Consider the following 24,540-nt stretch of genomic DNA (forward strand, 5'->3'; position numbering starts at 1 on the left):
CTAGATTTGAATTAAAATAAATAGCAAGAGATTTAACTCTTTAAAATTTTCATAATTATACAAATTTTCACTATGTTTAAAGGAAGGAAAACTTACTGTAATCAGATACAATCCTACATTATTAGTTTAGTAAAAAAAGAAAAACTAAATAATAAAAGACAGGAGCTAATAAGCAATTAATACTTTAAAATCAATTATATTATTCAAATAGTGACTCATAAATTTGGTATAATTAATTTCCTGAGATATATTGCTGAGTATAAAATTTATACTAAGTTTTTGAGAATCCTGCTACTGAGAAGCAGGTTGCACTTTTTGCTTTGTAAAATAAACTACTTTAGACTATCTACTTATATGGTCTTTTTCCGTTGTGCAAGAAATGTCACCTCAGTGTATTTTCTTGGGCTTCCGTATACCTCTTTTCGGTTCATTTTCACATTTAATTTTTTTCCCATGGTTATAGAAAACAATGATTAGAGCTGGCAAGGGTGAGCTGTTGTTATAGAAATGATTCAGGGAAACCAGACACACAAGAAACTGATTGATAAACTAAAGTACTGAATTTTTTAATTTGCAAAGAGAAACTTAGCTAAATAGCTTGCATATTCTGCTTGTCCAGTCATCAAACCTTCCTCTAACTGTGAAGTCTACCTGAGAAACCAAAACTCAATAAATACTAGTTTTAAGCGTATGTGCCAGTTACCCTGTTAGATGCTTTGGATAAATTGTCTTTGGTTTCAGAAAAGTTGTTTAAAAGATATAGACTCATAGTAAAGACAATTGGATAAGCTCTAAAAATTCAACTCAACCCCATCTTAGTTCAACTTGCCAAACTTTAAATTACTAAACTGTCCACTGACCCAGGACAATGGAAAGCAAATGTTCCAGGATGGAGAGCCAAAAACAAGACAGATCCTGTCTTCGTCTTTAAAAATTTTAGAATCCGCCTCCATTGCAGGAGACACAGGTTCAATCCCTGGGTCAGGAAGATGCCCTGGAGGAGGAAATGGCAACCCACTCCAGTATTCTTGCTTGGAAAATCCCATGGACATAGGAGCCTGGTGGGCTACAATCCACGGGGTCACAGAGTCGGACATGACTGAGCAACTGAGCATGCATGCACGTGTAGATGGATCTGGGGCAGAGCAGTCAAAATATAGACAAGGTTTAGAGGTGCTATGAATGTATGGTGTTTTAATTCTAAATGAAATGAGCAATGGAGCCGGGCTGTGACATCAGAATAGGAATTTACTATCCATAGATAAGATGTTATCAAGAAGGAAGAGAAAAAACATTCTTGGGAATGAGTTTAAAGGATATGGAAGCATACGGAAAACATACCAACAGCATCTAGTATTCACTGAGTTCTCTCATGCTAGTTCTTCATTTGTGCAATTTTACTTATCCTTCCCACACAGAAAACAATTCTACGAGATTATTCCCATCTACAGGTGAGGCCCATGAGGCCCAGGGATGGTAAGTATGCCCTGGGTTAGATGGCTAATAAATGGGGGAATCTAAGGACTAAAGTCAAGTCCAGTTCTAGAGTCTACTTTTAATCGCTATGTATCCTTGCTGGCACATTGAAAAAACTTCAGTGATTCAATAGATTGGAATATAGTGAGTGGATGTAGGGACAGATGAGGTTGGTCAGATAGGCAAAGGCCAGATGAGGGAGGGGGCTTAGGCTGCACTAAGGGGTACAGACTCCACCGTGGAAATGAGAGAATCCCAAAAGATTAAAGCAGAAAAACAATATATTTAGAATTGAAGTTTGGAAAAATCTTTTGTTGATAAGGAAGAGGTGGATTGAGGGAAGCGAGACTGTTGTGGAGGGGGGGAACTTCAAGAAGATATTTTAGTGGTCCAGAAAAGCAACAGTAAAAGTCTAAACTAAAGCAGTAGCAGTGGGGAATGGAAAGAATGAAGCAAAGAAAAGTGATGTTAAATAGATAAAAGTAATAGGACTCAGTAGAAGTAAAAGAAGTGGAGAAGACTGGGATGATTTCTGGATTTAGGGCTTGGGTAACTTTGAGAATTGGTGCAGCCACATCTCATGCAATTCCTAGCAGAGTTAATTGGTACAATATAATCACTCAGTAAGTTGTTAATAGTATAAGATACAATAAAAGGGGTTGAGAACTGAGAATCAAAAGACTGAAAGTTTGTTCTACCAACATGTAAACCACTTAACCTCAAGAAGAGTTCAATTTAAGCCATCTTTTAAAAATAAGGGAATTTTCACACCAAAAAAGAACTAACCATCAGTCAGTTGGACCATCATTCCTCCGTCACCTGTGGAGCATTCTTCCCAATCAGTAGGACTTGAACCTGATGAAATCTCTATACCTGGAGAAATTATAGGAAACAGATGACTATTTAAAATGACATCATTGGGATGCATTCAGCAAAGTTCAGCAAGTGGGAAAGTTTATCAAACATATTACCTGGCTTCTCTCTTATTAGCAGGAGAAATTGAAAAAAAGAGACAGAAGGGAAAATATAGATTAAAAAGATTTCAGAGACATTTCTAGAGAAATTATGAAACAGAAATGTTGACAGCTAATTGCATATTTTGTGGTATTAAGAAATTATTAAGTTTTATGTATAATGATATTATGTTTTTAGAAGAATTCTCATCTTTTAGAGATTCAATCTTAAAATATTCATGGATGAAACAGTTATCACAGGGTGGGGAAAAAGGATGAAACAAGGTTGGCCATAAATTTATAATCATCAAATTGGTGATAAGTCAGTAGAGATTCATTATACTATGCTCTTCACTTTTGTATGTTTGTAGAGGTCTGTACATAGTTATTTTTTTAATGGAAATAATTGAACTAAGTGATCTTTAAGACTTTTCCTGTTTCTAATATTCTGTAATCTCTTATTTTCTATAAATTATTTAAGCTTGATATGTCCTTTCCAGGAACCCTCTAATCTAAATTGGCTGCATTTATTCATGCATGCTAGTTGGAACATTCTGAGGAGTGGTGCTAGAAAAAAAATCACAGACCCTTACTGCTTTTTTTTTTTTTTAAATCACGGCTGATCCAACAAAACTTTTTGTTGAAATCTCACTATCATAATGGTCTTTATTTAAACAGGTTGTTATGAACTGATTCTCTTAGATTCCACATGAGTATACATTCATCTCATTGATGCCACAGCTAAGTTGCACTGTCTGATGAGTCATTTCTGGAAAAACCACACATTCATTGTGATGTACACTTCTTTCTTACCTGCCATGTTTACTCAGGTATCAAATCTTATTAACGCTTCCTCCACAGTTTCTTTGAAATCCATCCTCCCTCATTTCTTATCGCTTCTGCCTTTGTTCAAGTTCTCATTACTTCTCACCAGGTTATAGTAGTAATATTAGAATAGAATATTACTGTGGCCTATTTCTCCGTCCCCAGACTTCTGTGACCACAGGATTTAGAATCAAAGATTGAGCTGAAGTCCTGGTGTTGTCTCTTGCTAGTTTTTTACCTTGGGTTAAACTCTCTCAGTCTAAAAACTCTGCCCCTCAACTTTTCTTTCCAACATTGTTTATTACTTCTTGCCTGCTAGAATATAGAGTTCAAGATGCTCTGTATTGACTTATGAATAGCCAAGTCTAAGAAGTAGATGGCCACCTGATGCAAAGAGCTGACTCGGAAAAGTCCTTAATGCTGGAAAAGATTGAGGGCAGAAGGAGAAGAGGGCAACAGAGGATGAGATGGTTGGATGGCATCACTGACTCAAGGGACATGAGTTTGAACAAGCTCCAGGAGATAATGAGGGACAGGGAAGCCTGGGGTGCTGCAGTTCATGGGGTCACAAAGAGTCGGATACAACATAGTGACTGAACAACAGCAACAACAAAGAAGAAGATAAATATTCTAAAACGTAGTTTCATGTGAAGTCTCTTTGCAGCTCTTAATTGAAATCTTAATAACCTAGAATTTTCTATTAGAAATGTCAAAGTTTTGTCTTCTGTATCAGAAAAATGCTAAAAATTCTGGGTGTGCCAACATTCTGATTATTACTAAACCCTTCTACTGTTCCTTCCATATCTCCCTCATCCACTCTTTCTCTCTGAAACCAAAGGTAGTATGTAGTTTGGACATCAACCCTCCCATCTACAGTGTTCTTCTACTGAGCTATCTCACCATCAGCCTGGTTGCTCTTTGATACGTCATCATTGGACCCTTTTCTACCCAATCTAAGATATCATACCCCTTTAACCTTTTTATTTCCAGTATGCATTTTTGCCCTCCAACCAGGCTTACCTGTTCAACTTTTGCCTAATTTTTCCGTCATTATTTCTCTGGACTTTTATGTAATCAATCAATTGCTATCACTTATTGAATTATAAGCTTGGGTGGTGGGAGCCACTAGAGATACATTTATTTTGATTAGCGTTTATAATCCAATCAAGTTCTCCCTCCCCTCTTCTCTCCCAGGCCTCTCCTGTTTATGTGAAAGTCAAGTATTGCTTTTCCTAACCACACTCAATTTCCCGGCAAAACTTTAACATATTCCATAGCCAGAAAAAAACAAATACCAAACTGTACCTAGTATAAATTCCTATTTAAGAACCATCATATTCTCTTGTGTGGTACTGTTGGTGGTGATGTGTGTCCATGTCATCTGTTTTTTATTGTGAGATTCTAGAGGGCAAGGACTATATCTATTTAAATTGCTATTTACAGAGTCAGGAAAACCACATCTATGGTTATTTACATGAGACTGGATGTTCTCATATCTTCTGACATCAGGTGAACAATAATGAGATGTATCAATGAATTCCTTGTCCTTTCTAAAGGAGAAGGCAAATATGTTAGCACACAATGCTATTAGCAGACGGTAAACTAGTTAAACCAAGAATACTTATATACTGTTCTCTGTGTTGTGGTTCCTGTCTCCAAGGGAAAGTTTCTGAATTTGTCTCCTTCCAAATTTTGAATAAAAAAGATTTAGAAAAAGATGAATGAAAGTTAAATCTGGTTGGATCTCTCTACAGCCTTCCCTGGGAGTTTATCTCTCTAGTTTACCATCTACTTCTCCCTATTAGCTCTCTTTCACTGGAATTTAATGTTTGAGTTTCCTTCATAAAACAAAGAAACAAAACCCCCCTTCATCCATAATATTCCCACCTAGCTAGCTACTCATATATTTTTCTCTTCCTCTTCACAGTCAAGTTTCTTAAGAGATACCAGTATTTAATGATATAACTGCTTCACCTTCAGCTCATTTCTCAGCCCACAGCAGTGTGGCCTCTGCCCCCATAATTCTGTAGAAACTTAGCATGTAAATATTACCAATGACTTCATTCTGGTTAACCAGTGAGTTCTTGCTGGTTAGTTGTAGTGAGCACTTTTCAGTCCCTCTCCTAGGTAGCATCTATAGCAATTGATGCTGCTGACTATTTTCTCCTCTTTCAAAAGTTCTTTTTTTTTTTAAATTTTTTTTATTTTTAAACTTTACAATATTGTATTGGTTTTGCCAAATATCGAAATGAATCCACCACAAGTATACATGTGTTCTCCATCCTGAACCCTTCTCCCTCCTCCCTCCCCATACCATCCCTCTGGGTCGTCCCAGTGCACCAGCCCCAAGCATCCAGTATCATGCATCGAACCTGGACTGGCGACTCGTTCCATGTATGATATTATACGTATTTCAATGCCATTCTCCCAAATCATCCCACCCTCTCCCTCTCCCACAGAGTCCAAAAGACTGTTCTATACATCAGTGTCTCTTTTGCTGTTTTGTACACAGGGTTATTGTTACCATCTTTCTAAATTCCATATATATGCATTAGTATACTGTATTGGTGTTTTTCTTTCTGACTTACTTCACTCTGAATAATAGGCTCCAGTTTCATCCACCTCATTAGAACTGATTCAAATGTATTCTTTTTCATGGCTGAGTAATACTCCATTGTGTATATGTACCACAGCTTTCTTATCCATTCATCTGTTGATGGACATCTAGGTTGCTCCCATGTCCTGGCTATTAAAAACAGTGCTGTGATGAACATTGGGGTACACATGTCTCTTTCAATTCTGGTTTCCTCAGTATGTATGCCCAGCAGTGGGATTGCTGGATCATAAGGCAGTTCTATTTCCAGTTTTTTAAGGAATCTCCACACTGTTCTCCATAGTGGCTGTACTAGTTTGCATTCCCACCAACAGTGTAAGAGGGTTCCCTTTTCTCCACACCCTCTCCAGCATTTATTGCTTGTAGACTTTTGGATCGCAGCCATTCTGACTGGCGTGAAATAGTGCTTCATAGTGGCTTTGATTTGCATTTCTCTGATAATGAGTGATGTTGAGCATCTTTTCATGTGTTTGTTAGCCATCTGTATGTCTTCTTTGGAGTTCTACCTCCCTCCCACATGCATGGTACTGCATTCTCCCGTTTCCTCTTTCCTCCCACCTGCTATTTGTCAACTACTCTCATGCGCTCCTCTTTCTCTAGCTGTCTTTTAAATGTTATTTCCAGGTTTCTGTTCTTGTCCATCTCCTCTTCACATTCTCCAGAGTCTTTCTGGATGAGCTTTTTCATTCCCATAGTTTCACTTATCCATCTGCTGGGCTTTTTTTTTTTAATTCAAATTTTCCTCTTGCCTTCAGGGTCATACATATCAAACTTATAAGGGAAATATCCCCTTGGAAGTTCCCAGTTTATCTCAAATTCCCAGATGCCCTTCTGTTTTTTTTTTTTTTTTTCCAATTGCTCATACTAGAAATTTGATATCACTCTTGTCATGTATGTCCTTTACCCCTCCCCCCCCCCACTGTGGTCCTGTTAATTCCACACCCCTTAAATCTTACTTCCATTCACCTTCACTACAACTGTTATCTTACTTGACCACTGTTGTCTCACATGGGCTAGTATAAGAACCTCTTTATTTTTCAAACCGTGGCCAAAATAAACTTTCTAAAATGCATTTTCAGTAATATATTTTCAACATCTGCTTAAAATCCTCCATGACTCTAGGATCCTCAGGATAAAATTTAAACTTCTCAAAGTTGCATAGAAGACCCTTTGTGATTGATTTTTACAAATGACTCCAGTCCCGTTCCTTTAATTTCCTGTCTCACACTAAGCTCAAGCCATGCTAAAGTATTTCATTTCCTTCCTTATATATCATGTCTCTTTCTCTAGGCTCTGACACATGCTGTCTTTGTCTGTCTAACTCTGACCGGTCATTCAGGGCTCAGTTCTGAAGTCACATCCTTTAGGAAACCTGTCCTGGTTCCTAGCCTCACTTTGGCTAAGTTGGCATCTCTTCTTTGTTTCCAAAGCATTCCTGTGATAGTAATGACCCTTCTTTATCAGGGCTGATTGCTTATCTCTCATGACCTCTGAATAGGTTAGGCGTTTTTTGAGAACAGGATCAAGGTCTTATTTACCATTATATCTCCAACCAGTCATCACAGTGCCTGATGTAGGACGTTTATTTAATAAATATTCTTGAAATAATGGCTGACTAACTAAGAATGAAGACTGAAAGGCCATCTATCACAGTGTTTCTCAACCTATTTTTTCCATTATTGTCCAATAAGAAGAAAAAATTAATCTAATATAATATCTCCCTAAAAGTGTGTGCTCAGTTGCTTCAGCAGAGACTCACCCAGGCATCAAACCTGGGTCTCCTGCATCTCCTCCACTGCAGGCAGATTCTTTACCACTGAGCCACCAGGGAAGCCCATCTTCTTAAGGAGAGAAATTAAATACTAAGGAATAATAGAATTGAACTTTGAAAGGCTGTGAACCATTGTAATATCTAAGAGAATGGGGAAGGGAACCAATTATGATTTCCAGAGTGCTGTCCTGTCTATATCTATTTATATCAGGCATAGTAAGGAAAGAACACTCTTTTCTATATGTGAACAGACTGAAGGATTATTTTGATCTCACTTTTCTGTTAATAATTTTCTTGTACCTTCTTTCTGTTTTGAGCTGGAGGCAAATTTCTACTTACCAATGATAAGGTTTTGTGCTATTACTTGATTATTCCATTACTTCGTGAAAAACCTGAATGTTTACTTTGTGACGTTAAAACACCTAGTATATTTATCAAATCAGCACATTCTTCAGCAAAAATACCAAAATACTAGAAATACCAAATATGAAAACACCAAAATACGAGAAATGTGTTCTCAGAAATCATCATTTCAGGGATTGCACAATTGACAAATATAGTCTTAGTTACTAGCTAGGGTTATATTTTTGGTATTCCTTAGGTTTTCCACTGCCTTGGACCTTCTGAAATGACCTGCAATAATGACAGTTTGTGATTCCACAGAAAACAAATCACTGCCAGTCTTTAGTTGTGGTCTTGTGTTGTAATTTTGTATGATATGGCTCATTCCGTTGCATCAGCCGTAAAAGTTACAACACAGCTGAGGCCAGCTGTTCACATAGTGGACACTTATTGGATTTAGTTTGGTAGGTTCTGCTTGAATGTGTCCAGTGTAGATTCGTCGTGATACCCGTGGTCCAGTGCCTTCCAAGCAAGTTTCTCCATTTTGGAAGACTAATCTTTATGTGTAGGTCTCGTTTTCTTCCAGCTGATTTTTTATCCTTGTATCTGGGGTTTCATCCGGATCCTCTGCCCTAACATTTTTTTAGTTTTAAGATTTTTTCTTCTCCTTTTGGTATTTTCGAGTTAATTCACTGTTTTTCTCTGCTCCCAAATAATTCTGTGTTGCTGTCATGGTACTACACCTATAGAAAGAGCTTATTAGATACAGGGTGACAAACTGAATGACTGGTTTTCTCGTACTTATTACTATGGACAAAGTCTTCCTACTCTAACAGAATTTGGTATGTAAGTTCTTCCTACTCTTAATCCTATGCACTACCCTAAAGAATAGATTATCAGCTATTTTTAATTAATTTATTTTATTCCTTTATTATTACTATTATTCTGCTGCATCAAGTCTTAATTGCAGCATGTGGGCTCTTCATTGTAGCACATGGGCTTCTTTCTAGTTGTGGCGTATGGGCTTAGATGCCCAGTGGCACGTGGGATCTTAGTTTTCTGATCAGGGTTTGAACCGTTTCCTGCATTAAAAGACAGATTCTTAACCACTGAACCGCCAGGGAAGTCCCACAAAATATTAGTTATCTAGATTCAAAATTTTAATGCATAAGAAAAACATTTCTTAAAGAGATTTTAAATTCAAGATGGATATCTGTATCTTGTATTCTCCAGGTACAGCCATGCTCAGAGGCAAAGGATAAGGTGCCATGTCTCTCCTCAACTTTTAAAATCTAAAAAAATTAAACAACTCATAATAAAATCAGATGGAATAAAGTAATGACAAGTTGGGAGGGATTGGGGGCAGGAGGAGAAGGGGACGACAGAGGATGAGATGGCTGGATGGCATCACTGACTCAATGGACGTGAGTCTGAGTGAACTCCAGGAGTTGGTGATGGACAGGAAGGCCTGGCGTGCTGCGATTCATGGGGTCGCAAAGAGTCAGACACGACTGAGCGACTGAACTGAACTGAACTGAACTGAATGACAAGCTAACTGATAATAGACCAAGTCAGAAATAAAATCAATCAGATTAAGCAAGAAATTCAACAACTCTGGAAAACATGATCTGTCATTGTCATCACTGTCACCATCAAAAATGTTGAAATGCCTATTTCACCTGATATCTGACAAAGTCTTTCTTTTGAAAAAATAACCTTTATATGCAAAAATGTGAGGGTTTTGGCATTTTTACATACAGGTATCTAAAAGCCTAGAAATAATTATATTTTGATAGAGATATAAAATTAAACAACATCTCCAAAAGGCTAAGTTCAGTATTCCCAATAGTAAAAGGAAAATAGTATAATTATGGGATGGTGGACTGGAGAGCCCATTAAATTCAAGTTTTTGTGATATAAATCCACCAAGTTAGAAAATCTTTTAAAACACATGGAACTTATTTTTCTTGAAATCTGATGAGCTGGCATCAGGAGATGATGTCCTCCCTTAGTCTTGTGGCTTTACGTGTAGGGTGGGGGTCAAGGGATTTGCCTACAATTTCAGGCTGATTCAAAACCAGAGTCAAGTCCTCCTTGTAATTATGTTTTCCTGTAATAGCTCAAGAGCTCCTACTCCACATTCAAGTTCATATTTTATTAAGGTAAATTGGCAGAGCCTTTCCTTCTGTCGGTGTTACTGTGTCAGTGAGAAGCCGCCACCCGTGAGAGACCAGGAATGGTCTCTGTGGTAGAAGAAGTGTTGGCCACCATGAGAGACAGAAGTTCCCCAGGGATTTGGATATTTTAAGTTTGGTGGTAGATTCTGTTCAGGAATGGAGAGGGGGTGCCTCATGAAAGAACATGTTATTTGAGAACAACCAAATCTAAAGGGCTGCAAAGCAGGAAGCAGAGTGTATCAAATGAAGCATTGGATTGTAAAGGACCTCTGTCCAGTTCAGGGGCCCATGGAGAAGTTACAAGCATAATACCAATGGGAGCTGGGGTAGCAGGGGTGGGGGTAGGAGGTGGGAACAAAGATAGTGGCAGAAAAAGATGGATCTAATAGAGAAACTAAACACTTTACCGTGCCTAATCATAAGAAAGGCACAGAAATTCAGAACTTCACAAAGCTCTTTCATGACACTGCTGGGAAAATCTTTTTTGTTTCATTTTTTTCCTAGAATAAAATTCATATTTCAAGAGAGAAATTGATTAACATAATCTAGACACTTGTCCAAAAATTTGAAGAGAGATGATAATTTTCTAAAACACACTGTTGCTAAGCAATAATATTCCATACACCCAAAGTCTGTAGACTTATTTGTCCACTTAATGACCACAAAGGTACCCATGGAGGGAAGAGCCTTTCAATTTCAGTTTTTTTATGAGGTCCAAATTGATATAGATAAGTCAGTAGTAATAGAAGCTGTTTTTTTCTCTTGGTAAGTCTGTGATGTTGTAAGCCATTGACTCTCCAAAATTCTTATCCATCCATCCATCAATTCATCTATCCATCATTTTCAATACCTGCTAGGTACTAGGCACAATGACAAATGAATACTAGGGATACAAAAATATCCCAGTAAGAAGATACAAAGTTGTCCCAATAAAATTTCAATTGTCCATAATTTCTTTGTGAAGAGTCTAAGGTAAGCTCACTAGTGGCATTTGGATATCTAAGTGTCTTCTAAGGTGATAAAAGAAGCCACCAGACAAAGCCTTCTATAATATTTCTGCATTTGACTTTTTTTTTCTTTCTCAAAGAACAGATAGCAAACTTAACTAAAGAAAAAAACACATTCTCAGGAAACTTTTTAAAGATTCCCATGTGGGGTAAGTGTAAACTTAGTTGAAGTGAGAGATTTTTTTCATTGCTTTAAATATATGAAAAATACTTAATTAGCTCCAACATACATGAATTAATTTCATTTCCAAGGGATTGGAAATCAATTTGCCTGCCTCTTACAACAAGGTTTCTTTTATTTCATTTTCACATTCACATTATTCTTTAGAACCATACCAAAGTTATAGGCTCTACAAATGGAATTACATTTTTAGCATGCACACTAAAGAAGAAACTTATGGACCCACTTGAAACTTTCAAACACCCTTATGTATATGGAGAACAGTAGTTACTGTAGTATCCAACTGTAAAAACAACCATGGTGCTATTTTCAGCCTAACTCTTTAGACGATCTAACTCAGAATGCCTTTTCATTTTCCTTGTTAATTGCACCATGCTTTGGCCAGTGGTCCTGTGATTGTGTCCATGTAAGGCAGAGTTGATGCAGTGAATTAAGCATACTTGCTTATATAACGGAGAAGGCAATGGCACCCGACTCCAGTACTCTTGCCTGGAAAATCCCATGAACGGAGCAGCCTGGTGGGCTGCAGTCCATGGGGTCGCTGAGGGTCGGACACGACTGAGCGACTTCACTTCCACTTTTCACTTTCATGCATTGGAGAAGGAAATGGCAACCCACTCCAGTATTCTTGCCTGGAGAATCCCAGGGATGGGGAAGCCTGGTGGGCTGCCGTCTATGGGATCACACAGAGTCGGGCACTACTGAAGTGACTTAGCAGTAGCAGCTAGTATAAACTTAATATTTGTTTCAAAGCTGTTAAGGCTTAAAATAATATCAAACTCCAGTTCAACCTTGGGGCCTTTAACAAATTTGGTATTTAAAAAAACTAAAGTATAAATACAAATAGTAAACAACATAGATCTTAAGTGAACAGTTCATTGGGTCTTGATAATTGTTTATACCCAGGTCAACACAGAGCATTTGCCTTATTCTAAAAGTTCTCTCATATTCTTTCCTAGTCTGTTCCCTCTGTCTGCCAGTCAACCACAAGTCTGCTTTTCATCCCATAGATAAGTTTTGTTATCTCTCTTTTTAAAAAATGTTTATTTATTTGTCTGCACCAGGACTTAGCTGTGGCATGTAGGATCTTTAGTTGTGGCATGTAGGTTTTTTTAGTTGTGGCATGTGGGATCTAGTTCCCTGACCAGGGATTGAACCCGAGTCTCCTGCTTTGGGATCATGGAGTCTTAGCCACTGGACCACCAGGGAAGTCCCTGCTATCTCTTGAAGTTTTAGAAATGAAATTGTACAGTAAGTCTTCTTTCATGTCTAACTTCTTCCTTTGAGTGTCATACTTTTTATATCCATTCAGTTTGATCATGTATCAGTAGTTCACTGTTTTGATGCAGAAAACTAAGATCATGGCATCTGGTCCCATCACTTCATGGGAAATGGATGGGGAAAGAGTGGAAACAGTGTCAGACTTTGTTTTTTGGGCTCCAAAATCACTGCAGATGGTGACTGCAGCCATGAAATTAAAAGACGCTTACTCTTTGGAAGGAAAGCTATGACCAACCTAGATAGCATATTCAAAAGCAGAGACATTACTTTGCCAACAAAGGTCCATCTAGTCAAGGATATGGTTTTTCCTGTGGTCATGTATGGATGTGAGAGTTGGACTGTGAAGAAGGCTGAGTGCCGAAGAATTGATGCTTTTGAACTGTGGTGTTTGAGAAGACTCTTGAGAGTCCCTTGGACTGCAAGGAGATCCAACCAGTCCATTCTGAAGGAGATCAGCCCTGGGATTTCTTTGGAGGGAATGATGCTAAAGCTGAAACTCCAGTACTTTGGCCACCTCATGCGAAGAGTTGACTCATTGGAAAAGACTCTGATGCTGGGAGAGATTGGGGGCAGGAGAAGGGGACAACAGAGGATGAGATGGCTGGATGGCACCACTGACTCGATGGATGTGAGTTTGGGTGAACTCTGGAAGTTGGTGATGGACAGGGAGGCCTGGTGTGCTTTGATTCATGGGGTCGCGAAGAGTCAGACATGACTGAGCAACTGAACTGAACTGAACCTTGAGTAAAATCAGAGTATAAAAGAGATGGACAAGGGCCAGCACAATGCATTTAGTAGGTCTGTAACCAGGGACAGGGAGGGGAACACCAGAACACACCGAGGCCTCCACACTCACTGCTCTCACATCAGCTCTGAGCACTTCACCCCCACTGCACTGGGAGCTGCATGGGAAAGTAGACAATGGTTAGAGTTATACCACGAAAAGACAAACTTAGAGACAAATATACTTGGGTTAAGTTCTGGCTCTGTAACTTAAGACAAACTGATTGACCACTTTGAGCCTCAGGCATTCTCATCTTTAAGATAAAAAAATTCCTAGTGTGATGGGTAAAAAACTAGTTAAGGTCACAGCAAATTTAATGTGTACAAAATATAATCACAGATAGCATAATTTATGTATCATAATGAGACAAGATTCTTTACCATTTGAGCCACCAGGGAAGCCTCAATGAGACTGTTTAGACTATAATTTGAATTCCAGCTCATACACTGGGATGATTTAAATTAAAACATTTTTGAGGAATTCCCTGGTCATCCATGGTTAGGACTCCACACTTTCACTGCAAGGGGCACTGATTCTGTCCCTGGTCAGGGAACTAGGATTGCTCAAGCTGTGTGGCAAGGCCAAAAATACTTTTAGTTCTTGAATGTTGACTAGGCTTGTTGTGGTAATCATTCACAATATATATGAATATCAAATTATTATGTTGTACATGTGAAACTAATATAATGTTATATATAAATTATAACTCAATACAAAAAGAGAAAGTTTTGTTTTAATCAGGTGATTCTCTGGTTGAACTTACATAGGGCAAATTGATGCAATAAATTCCACATACTTTGATGGATAAACCCCCTAATGTTAGCAACTTAATAAATAAAATGCCATTTAGGGATCCTTCCCTTAAACTTTGCAAAATGTTCACTGTTGGTATTCTCTATCATTAAAATTAATTGCAAAGGGACATCTGTTAGTGAAATTTCACATACTTCATCTTTGAAAATGTCTTTCCATGCAGATAGATCCAGCCAAATACTGATACCAGTTCATAAACATGTGATTGTAGTTGAGCATATTCATTGCTGGGAAGGCATGGATAGAATTCTGTTAAGTTTTTCTCTTGATATTTGCCTTTTTTCCTGTCATTACATTGCAAATTAATCACCTTCAATTGAAGTTAAATGGCAACTCCTCAATTTTATTAGTTAAATGAATTTTTGTTGTTAAATAAGTTTTAAAATATGAAAATTTTGTTCATACCTCCATGGAAGCCTGAAAATGGTGCTGGAACTACAGTTTGAACTTGGAAAATATATCTGCTGCAAATTTTTGTAAGAATGGAGACCTCACTTCTTGTTTGAACATTTGACAGCCTGGGAAATATAAAAAGTGTTGCAGATATAACCAGGGATTACTAACCCCTATTATAGTGATTCTTTTATAATGTATGTAAGTGTCAAATCATTGTGTAATACACTTGAACTAACATAACATCATACACCAACTGTATTTCAATTAAAAAATACTTATTCGTCCCTAAAAACTTACGTTTTCATTTACTTAGGTATGCAGAGTACATCATGAGAAACGCTGGACTGGAAGAAGCACAAGCTGGAATCAAGATTGCCGGGAGAAATATCAATAACCTCAGATATGCAAATGACACCACCCTTATGGCAGAAAGTGAAGAGGAACTCAAAAGCCTCTTGATGAAAGTGAAAGTGGAGAGTGAAAAAGTTGGCTTAAAGCTCAGCATTCAGAAAACGAAGATCATGGCACCCAGTCCCATCACTTCATGGGAAATAGATGGAGAAACAGTGGAAACAGTGTCAGACTTTATTTTTCTGGGCTCCAAAATCAGTGCAGATGGTGACTGCAGCCATGAAATTAAAAGATGCTTACTCCTTGGAAGGAAAGTTATGATTAACCTAGATAGCATATTTAAAAGCAGAGACATTACTTTGCCAACAAAGGTCCGTCTAGTCAAGGCTATGGTTTTTCCTGTGGTCATGTATGGATGTGAGAGTTGGACTGTGAAGAAGGCTGAGCGCCAAAGAATTGATGCTTTTGAACTGTGGTGTTGGAGAAGACTCTTGAGAGTCCCTTGGACTGCAAGGAGATCCAACCAGTCCATTCTGAAGGAGACCAGCCCTGGGATTTCTTTGGAAGGAATGATGCTAAAGCTGAAACTCCAGTACTTCGGCCACCTGATGTGAAGAGTTGACTCATTGGAAAAGACTCTGATGCTGGGGGGGATTGTGGGCAGGAGGAGAAGGGGACGACAGAGGATGAGATGGCTGGATGGCATCACTGACTCGATGGACGTGAGTCTGAGTGAACTCCGGGAGTTGGTGATGGACAGGGAAGCCTGGTGTGCTGCGATTCATGGGGTCGCAAAGAGTCGGACACTACTGAGTGACTGAACTGAACTGAGGTGATAATTGGAATTTTGTATTAAATATAGTAAAGTACAATACTATTCTCAGCTTAAACTAACATTTGCATTTCATTACTTTAATCTGGAACACAATTTAATGCATGACTCCCTGAAACATTTTCTCATATATTATTTTGTTATAATAATTCTTCATTATGTTCTATAGTCCAGTGGAATTCATTGCTTTTTCTATTGTTTTCCTGAATCCTGTACCTTTTTTTTCAGTATCCATTACTTCCTGGTTTGGGCTTTTCTATTAAGTGTTTTGGAAACCAAAATGGGCTAGAGAGCATTAGTTTTGTCATTAAAATATGTGTCACCAATTTTTAATATACTGTCATTTTTAAATAATGTAAAAGTCAATAGCAAATTTAGATTGTTGATATAACTGTTCATCTTTTATTAGAATTAAGAGTCATTTTAGCTTCTCAGCCTCAGTTTCTATATTTTTAAAATAAATTATTTATTTATTTTTTGATTGTACTGTGCCTTCATTGCTGCACACAGGCTTTCTCTAGTTACAGCAAGTGGGAGCTACTCCTCTTTGTTGGGTGCTTGGGCTTCTGTTTGTGGTGGTTTCTCTTGTGGAGCACAGCCTCTAGGTGCACGGGCTGCAAAAGTTGTGGCCAGAGGACTCAGAAGTTGCAGCTTGTGGGCTCTAGAGCACTGGTTCAGTAGTTGTGGCTCACAAGTCAAGTTGCTCCACGGCATTGTGGGATTTTTCTGGATCAGGGATCAAATCCTTGTCCCCTGCATTGGCAGGCAGATTCTTATCCAATCCCACCAGGAAATTCCTTCAGTTCCCATATTTTTAATACAAAGATCATGATAGCTATTTTAAAGTCCTTATGAGCAATAAGATAGTGCATATGGAATGTCGGCTATTGTGAGTCTTAAATACAGTTCACGTCTTGGATGGTTAGGATTAAAGTTAGGGATAGAGTTAGGATTCAGTTCAGTTCAGTTCAGTTCAGTCGATCAGTAGTGTCCGACTCTTTGCAACCCCATGAATCGCAGCACACCAGGCCTCCCTGTCCATCGCCAACTCCCGGAATTCACTCAGACTCATGTCCATCGAGTCAGTGATGCCATCCAGCCATCACATCCTCTGTCGTCCCCTTCTCCTCTTGCCCCCAATCCCTCCCAGCATCAGAGTCTTTTCCAATGAGTCAACTCTTCACATGAGGTGGCCAAAGTACTGGAGTTTCAGCTTTAGCATCATTCCCTCCAAAGAAATCCCAGGGCTGATCTCCTTCAGAATGGACTGGTTGGATCTCCTTGCAGTCCAAGGGACTCTCAAGAGTCTTCTCTAACACCACAGTTAAAAAGCATCAATTCTTCAGCACTCAGCCTTCTTCACAGTCCAACTCTCACATCCATACATGACTACTGGAAAAACCATAGCCTTGACTAGACAGACCTTTGTTGGCAAAGTAATGTCTCTGCTTTTGAATATACTATCTAGGTTGGTCATAACTTTATGTGAAAAGAAGAGAAGCAAAAAGCAAAGTAGAAAAAGATATAAGCATCTGAGTGCAGAGTTCCAAAAAATAGCAAGAAGAGATAAGAAAGTCTTCCGCAGCGATCAATGCAAAGAAATAGAAGAAAACAACATAATGGGAAAGACTAGAGATCTCTTCAAGAAAATTAGAGATACCAAGGGAACATTTCATGCAAAAATGGGCTCGATAAAGGACAGAAATGGTATGGACCTAACATGTAATATCAGCAGAAGATATTAAGAAGAGGTGGCAAGAATACACAGAAGAACTGTACAAAAAAGATCTTCACTACCAAGATAATCACGATGGTGTGATCACTCACCTAGAGCCAAACATCCTGGAATGTGAAGTTAAGTGGGCCTTAGAAAGCATCACTATGAACAAAGCTAGTGGAGGTGATGGAATTCCAGTTGAGCTATTCCAAATCCTGAAAGATGATGCTGTGAAAGTGCTGCACTCAATATGCCAGCACATTTGGAAAACTCAGCAGTGGCCACAGGACTGGAAAAGGACAGTTTTCATTCCAATCCCAAAGAAAGGCAATGCCAAAGAATGCTCGAACTACCACACAATTGCACTCATCTCACACGCTAGTAAAGTAATGCTCAAAATTCTCCAAGCAAGGCTTCAGCAATATGTGAACTGTGAACTTCCAGATATTCAAGGTGGTTTTAAGGCAGGGGAACCAGAGATCAAATTGCCAACATCCTCTGGATCATTGAAAAAGCAAGAGAGTTAGGATTACATAAATGTAATATTAAACCTTCCTTTTATAATTTTTGCGTACATATATTCCTTTTATCTTGAAACATCTCAAAAAATTTACTGTTCATATGATAGTTCACTTTCATCATACTCTAGAGAAACACAGATGTATAGTTTCCTAAAACTCATATGTATGAATGTAAAGTGTCCTTAATATATACCTTAATATATATATATATATGTGTATGTGTGTATCTAAATATAATATGTTGTGCATATATTTAAAACAACCTTTCCTCTACTGTTTTATTATATCTATAAATATGTTGCCTTTTCACTAATTAAACATTTTAGTGAGAAAATTAGGGAGGAAAATGAAAAAATATCAGCCACCATTCCTTGAGGCATATCATTCACAGACCATAGAAAAAGAACAAACAATTTGTGGACCACTGTAGCCAGAAACCAACCATTAGCAAACCAATGTGTTTCAAATGCAGAGGGTCACAAGGAACCCACTATGACCAATGACTCCAAGGATCTCGAGTGACATCCCAGGCAGCAATATTTTCTTGGGTGGCATCTTGTTAACTCATGAACCACAAAGTTTCATGCTTAAAATGTGGTTGAAAATTTAAGCAGAAACCTGTAAATGAGTAGCTTAGTATCTTAAAACCATATCTTTAGCCGAATGAAGGTGTGGCCCCATGATGTTTCTCTTTAGATGCCTGAACTTTGAAGAGCAAAGGGTTAGATCACTTTTAGGCATTTCTTACATGTATGTAGAGGCTTCTTTCTTCTTATTTTATCCCACAAATATTATTTTCATAGCTTGGTGAAATGAGAGTCACCTTTTATATTTGCCACATTTGAACTGAAGACTGTGTTGGTGGTTTTAATAACTCAAGAGTATTCACATGTTTCCACCCTGGAGTTATTCTAAAGAGAAACCACAGTTCCAGAAATAAGCAAAGCAAACAAAACAGAAAACTAATGTGATGTCTTTTAGATTGCAGGTAGTAAGGTTACTGGTAAAACAATGTTTTGCTCTGCAAATATATTTTCCCCTGCTTTTAAGACGTAAATATAATTAGATATTTCTGCTCAGCTTTATTTTGGGGTCCTCTGAATGTCAATCGCAGGTCAGAAGGATCCTGAATAGAATGAGTCCTGGAGAGCTGGAAGACCTTGCCTGCTTGCCTGCTGTCCTTGTCTCAGGAGTGACATTCTGTTGGCCTTTTCTCCTGGTCCTCCTTTGAATCTTGGTGAAAACAAGATTTCCTTCTCTGGGGCTTCCCCCTTTCTGATTTCTTGTCCTTTCTGAAGACCAAAGACTCTAGAGCTTCTTGCTATTATCACTTTTCTGAAGACTAATAAAGAATGAATTGTTTATTCATTTGTTTATTCATTCACCAAGTATCTAGAGATCATCTACTATGAATATGGTCATAGGATGCTAGGCTAGGCATTCAAGAGTATGAAAAGAAATGAATACAATCTGCAGTCTGGTGAAAAATACTAAATAGAAAATTTATGTTACAATGCAAATCCATAAGTTAGCTGAAAAAGTGATTGTCAACAGAAGCCATATTGTCCAGCAGGGTGAACTTGGGCGTGGTCTATGGGGCAGGTGTAAAAACCAAAGTGTCTGGAAGGATAGGTGCTTATTTTGTGAAGCATCATTTGTTTTCAAGAGCCAGTTTTCTTACACTACCTCAAACGGGGAGTTGTAGAGCTACTCAGCAAAACTGGAATGTCAGGGTCAGCCTTTCTTCTCCCTAACTTGGTCTATGTCTCGCTTTCTATGTGATCTCTCCTCTCCTGTCTGTTCTGCATGATTCTTGGTTTCTGCTCTTCCTTAATCTCAGCTTGGATGTACTTTGAAAGAACTCAACTCCAATTTCAGCATTGGAAATATGCCTAACATAGACTCAAGAGTTGTAATGACACCAATTCTATTGTATGGTTTTGTGTAACTTCCGGAAGCACCTAAAACCCAGATGTAGGAATGGAGAATCTCGACAGTAAACTGGATGTAGCACTGGCAGGATATACAATGAATGTGGTAAAAGCAAATGGACGCAAGGACATTACAACTATGGAAAGAAAGAATGTCAACTAATGAAAGCAAAACTGTATTAGGAAGTTGAAAGGGACAAAAACTTTAGGAAAAAGAGGAAAGTTCAGGGACCTGGGTTGGAAATGTCAACTACAAATTGGCGCTTGCCAATGGTATTTGCCAGCGACTGAACAACAACAAGGAGGACATTTATTTGCCATCACCTCTGCAGAGACTGAATCCTGTGTTGCTGTAGCTGTTGACCCTTGACATGCCCTGAAGGGAGTTCAGGGTGGAGAATGAGGCACCTGTGCTCCAGGAAATCTGGCACAACAGGTCTTTAGATAGTTAGATATTTTCAGGAACTAATTTCATGATCTCAATCCTTGCATCTCCTCATATCTAGAAAAGCACTAAATCCCTTCATGATGACATCTACTCCTCATGGCCAGCAGAAAACCTTTTTAAAAACAAGTGCTTGATTGCATTGAACTTCCCCTTCACCAAAATCACACCACTTTGGAGAAGTTTCTCACAGCCGTCTGAGGTGCTGCCTTCTGGGCTGCAGTCCTCATTTTGCCCCAAATAAAACTTAACTCACAATTCTCACATTGTGCATCTTTTTTAGTTGACAGAGATATTGGATTAATAAATGGTATTTAGTTTTCCATTTGCAGTAGATCTCCCCTCATGATTAATTTACACAGGTTACTTTTTCTTGCAGAAAGAGTTACTGTAGTAAGCCGATGTGTACCAAAGACTATTCCAGGGAAATCATCTGTGTTTGAGACAATAGAGTAGAGTGGGAGTTAGGAAGTGTTACGATAGCTATTGCAGTGCCTGTGTGGGAGCAGATGATTTTATTTTAAGTTAATGCAGTGGTGGGAGGGAAAAATATCCAGTTGGCTTGGAGGTGAGTACCACTGAAGGTACTATTCTAAGAGGAGATTTTCCCTTTTCTTGGACTATTTAAGAATGGTGAACTAGGACATTGAATTTTAACCTAGTGGGTAGAAAAGAGCTTGTAAATTAAAATGTGGATTCTAGTCTGATATAAGATAGCCAAGGAGCCTATATAGCAGGAAGATGTCGATTCTGAGCATACGTTTCCATAGCTGCTGGGGGAAGTTTATTCCTTAGTAGAGTAAGAATGTGGTAAGTTTTGTTTATTTGTTTGTTTATTTGGCCACACCACACAGCATGTAGGATTTTAATTTTCCAACCAGGGATTGAATCCGCAGCCCCTGCAGTGGAAGTACAGAGTCATAACCACTGAACTTCCAGGGAAGTCCCAGAATGTGGTCATTTTTGAGCAAGCATCATTGGCTGTATGAGTGCTTTTTCTGACACACAGGTGCGCACGCACGCACGCGTGCGCACACACACACACACACACACACACACACACACACACACCCCTGAAGTCTGTACTTATTCCCATAGGTCTTTCTGGATATATGATCATCATATGTGCTCAGTTGCTTCAGTCGTGCCCAACTCTTTGCAACCCCATGGACTGAAGCCCACCAGACTCCTCTGTCCATGGAATTTTCCAGGCAAGAACGCTGGAGTGCGTTGCCATTTCCTCCTCGAGGGGATCTTCCTGACCCAGGGATCGAACCCGTGTCTCTTGCGTCTCTTGCACTGACAGACAATATCATCAGGAGTGCCAGGATATAAGTCTTGAACTAGAGTATTCAAGGGCCAGGAGGCCTGCTTCTGGGTTTAGGGAAATTTCATACAGCATGGATTTTCAGAAAAAGATGAGTGAGGAGTTTATATCTCAGAAGGACACAGTCTCCTGGAATACTGAGACCTACCAGCTGAATACATAAACATTGCAGACACGACTGCATCTCTTTTATCCTACAGTTTGTGTCAATGAGGGTAAGGTGTATCTTTGGAAAATTCAAAAATTGGATTTCAAAGGTAACCTAGGAATATAATTAAAGTAGATGATCTCACACCTGTCTCCACGTGTTTAGAATAAGTGGCTGTGACTCTTGAGCTAAGCTCAAAAATAGCATGTAGAATATATTTGTCTGTAACATTCTTTATGCTTTTTTTAAAGTTAAGGTGAAGTTTACAGTACATAAAACTAACCATTAAAATTTGACAATTCAATAGCATCTCATGTATTCACAATATTGTGCACCCATCACCTTTATGTATTTCCAAAATATTTTCATCATCACTGAAGGAAACCTGACACCATTAAGCACTTCATGGCTTTTCTGCATTCATACTATTTTCACCTTCCTAAAGGTGCTCCCATCTCCTGGTCCTGTGTGGAAATTCAAACCAGTTTATGCTGGAAATGAATCTGAAAAAGGAAATGACACAGAAGTAAGGCTAGGGCTGGGGCCAGGAGCTGGATTTAATTCCATGTTCTGCCTTCAGTTAGAATTTTTCTTGGAAGACCTGCATGCTGGCTGTAGGCTCTGGTCCTCTGTTTTAAAAAAATTTTATTTTCTGTATGTGGGAATAATTTTACATGAATGCATAATGCAGATTGTATTATAAGTTCTGGTTATTTTAAGTTCAGTCTTGTTTTTTGCATTTTTGGTTCTCATTTTTCCCTTCTATAATATATAACCTGCTCCTCTCCCACACAAATCATGTTCCCATTCATAACAACTTAGTATGTATCCGTATACTTCTTCATCATGCTCATAGAATCCTGTGGTTGTGGTTTAGTCACTAAGGTGTGTCTGACTCTTGCGACCCCATGGACTGTGGCCTACCAGGTTCTTCTGTCCATGGGATTTCCCAGGCAAGAATACCAGAGTGAGTTGCCTTCTCCAGGGGATCCTCCAAACCCAGGAATTGAACCTGGATCTATGAATTGCGGGCAGTCTCCTGCATCTCAGGTGTATTCTTTACTGACTGAGCCACCAGGGAAGCCCAGAGCATCCTATATATGTTATTTTCTCAGTTGTGTCTGACTCTTTGTGACCCCTTGGACTGTAGCCCACCAGGCTTCTCTGTCCATGGGATTTCCCAGGCAAGAATATTGGAGTGGATTCCAATTTTCAATATAGATTTTCAATTTTGTTCCTATGGAGAACTTAATCTTTCCCGTATCTGTGGCTTTGAGTAATTTCTCATTCTTAATGTCATGTATTTTTTACCATCAATTTTTCTAAGTTATGCTCATCTGAGAGTGGGTTAGCTATCTCGTTTGTTTTAAAAAAACAGTACTTTGCATATATACTTCTTGTTTCTATTTAGTATTTTATTATGCTTTATTTGAGCTTCCCCTGTGGCTCAGCCAGTAAAGAATCCGCCTGTAATGAGGGAAACCTGGGTTTGATCCCTGGGTTGGGAAGGTCCCCTGGAGAAAGGAAAGGCTACCCAATTCAGTATTCTGGACTGGAGAATTCCAAGGACTGTGTAGTCCATGGGGTCACAAAGGGTCGGACACGACTGAGCAACTTTCACTATGCTTTGTTTCATCTTTTTATTTAAATAATTCCATCTGCCCAATAACTTTGGATTATTTTATGCTTCTTTTTCTAATTTCTTAACATGAGTACTTTGCTCCTTTTTTTGGTTTTTAATCTTTAAAAATGAGGTCAATCACAGCTATGGATTTTCATCTTAGTTCCATTGGTTTTCAGAATAAGAATTCCTCTTCATTGCTTTCTTGATATAATTTTCAGTTTGATTTCCTGTTTAGTTGAAGAATTTTCCAAGGTAATGATTCTTTATATTCACATCATTAAAATTTTGGTGATTTTTTTCATTATTTATTTCTAATTTTATTAGATTATGCTAGTCAAATGTATTTCTTTTTCTTTGGGATGGTTTTGGTCACTGACTCCTGTACTATGTTATGAACCTCCATTGATGGTTCTTCAGGCACTCTGTCTACTAGATCTTATCCCTTCAACCTATTTGGCACCTCCACTGTATAATCATAGATTTGATTTAGGTCATACCTAACTGGCCTAGTGGTTTTCCTACTTTGTTCAATTTAAGCCTAAATTTTGCAATATGAAGTTCACGATCTGAGCCACAGGCAGCTCAGGTCTAGTTTTTGCTGATCATATAGAGCTTCTACATTTTTGGCTGCCAAGAATATAATCAATCTGAAATCATTATTGACCATTTGGTGATGTTCATGTGTAAAGTCATCTCTTGTGTTGTTGAAAAAGGGTGTTTGCTATGACCCATATGTTCTCTTGACAAAACTCTATTAGCCTTTACCCTGCTTCATTTTGTACTCCAATGATAAACTTGCCTGTTACTCCAGGTATCTCTTGACTTCCTACTTTTGTATTCCAATTCCCTATGATGAAAAGGATACCTTTTGGGGTGTTAGTTCTAGAAGGTGCTATAGGTCTACATAGAACCAGTCAACTTCAGCTTCTTCAGCATTAGTGGTTGGGGCATACACTTGGATTACTGTGATGTTGAATGGTTTGCTTGGAAATGAACAGACCATTTTGTGTTTTTGAGATTGCAC

At 38.5% G+C, this 24,540-nt stretch overlaps 1 long non-coding RNA gene across 3 annotated transcripts in view; it reads left to right on the top strand.

Moving 5' to 3' along the window:
* LOC109560130 (uncharacterized) overlaps positions 1–24,540 on the top strand; it is a 231,705-nt gene that overhangs the window by 187,290 nt on the left and 19,875 nt on the right. For 2 of the 3 annotated variants that reach the window (XR_011567111.1, XR_011567113.1), the window contains one exon: positions 14,934–16,238. The exons of the other annotated variant lie outside the window; for it this stretch is intronic. This is a non-coding gene — a long non-coding RNA (uncharacterized lncRNA). Of the gene's footprint in view, positions 1–14,933; positions 16,239–24,540 lie in introns of those variants that run through there. 3 annotated transcript variants of the gene reach the window in all.

Source organism: Bos indicus, chromosome 6 (assembly GCF_029378745.1).
Source record: "Bos indicus isolate NIAB-ARS_2022 breed Sahiwal x Tharparkar chromosome 6, NIAB-ARS_B.indTharparkar_mat_pri_1.0, whole genome shotgun sequence".
NCBI lineage: Eukaryota > Metazoa > Chordata > Mammalia > Artiodactyla > Bovidae > Bos > Bos indicus.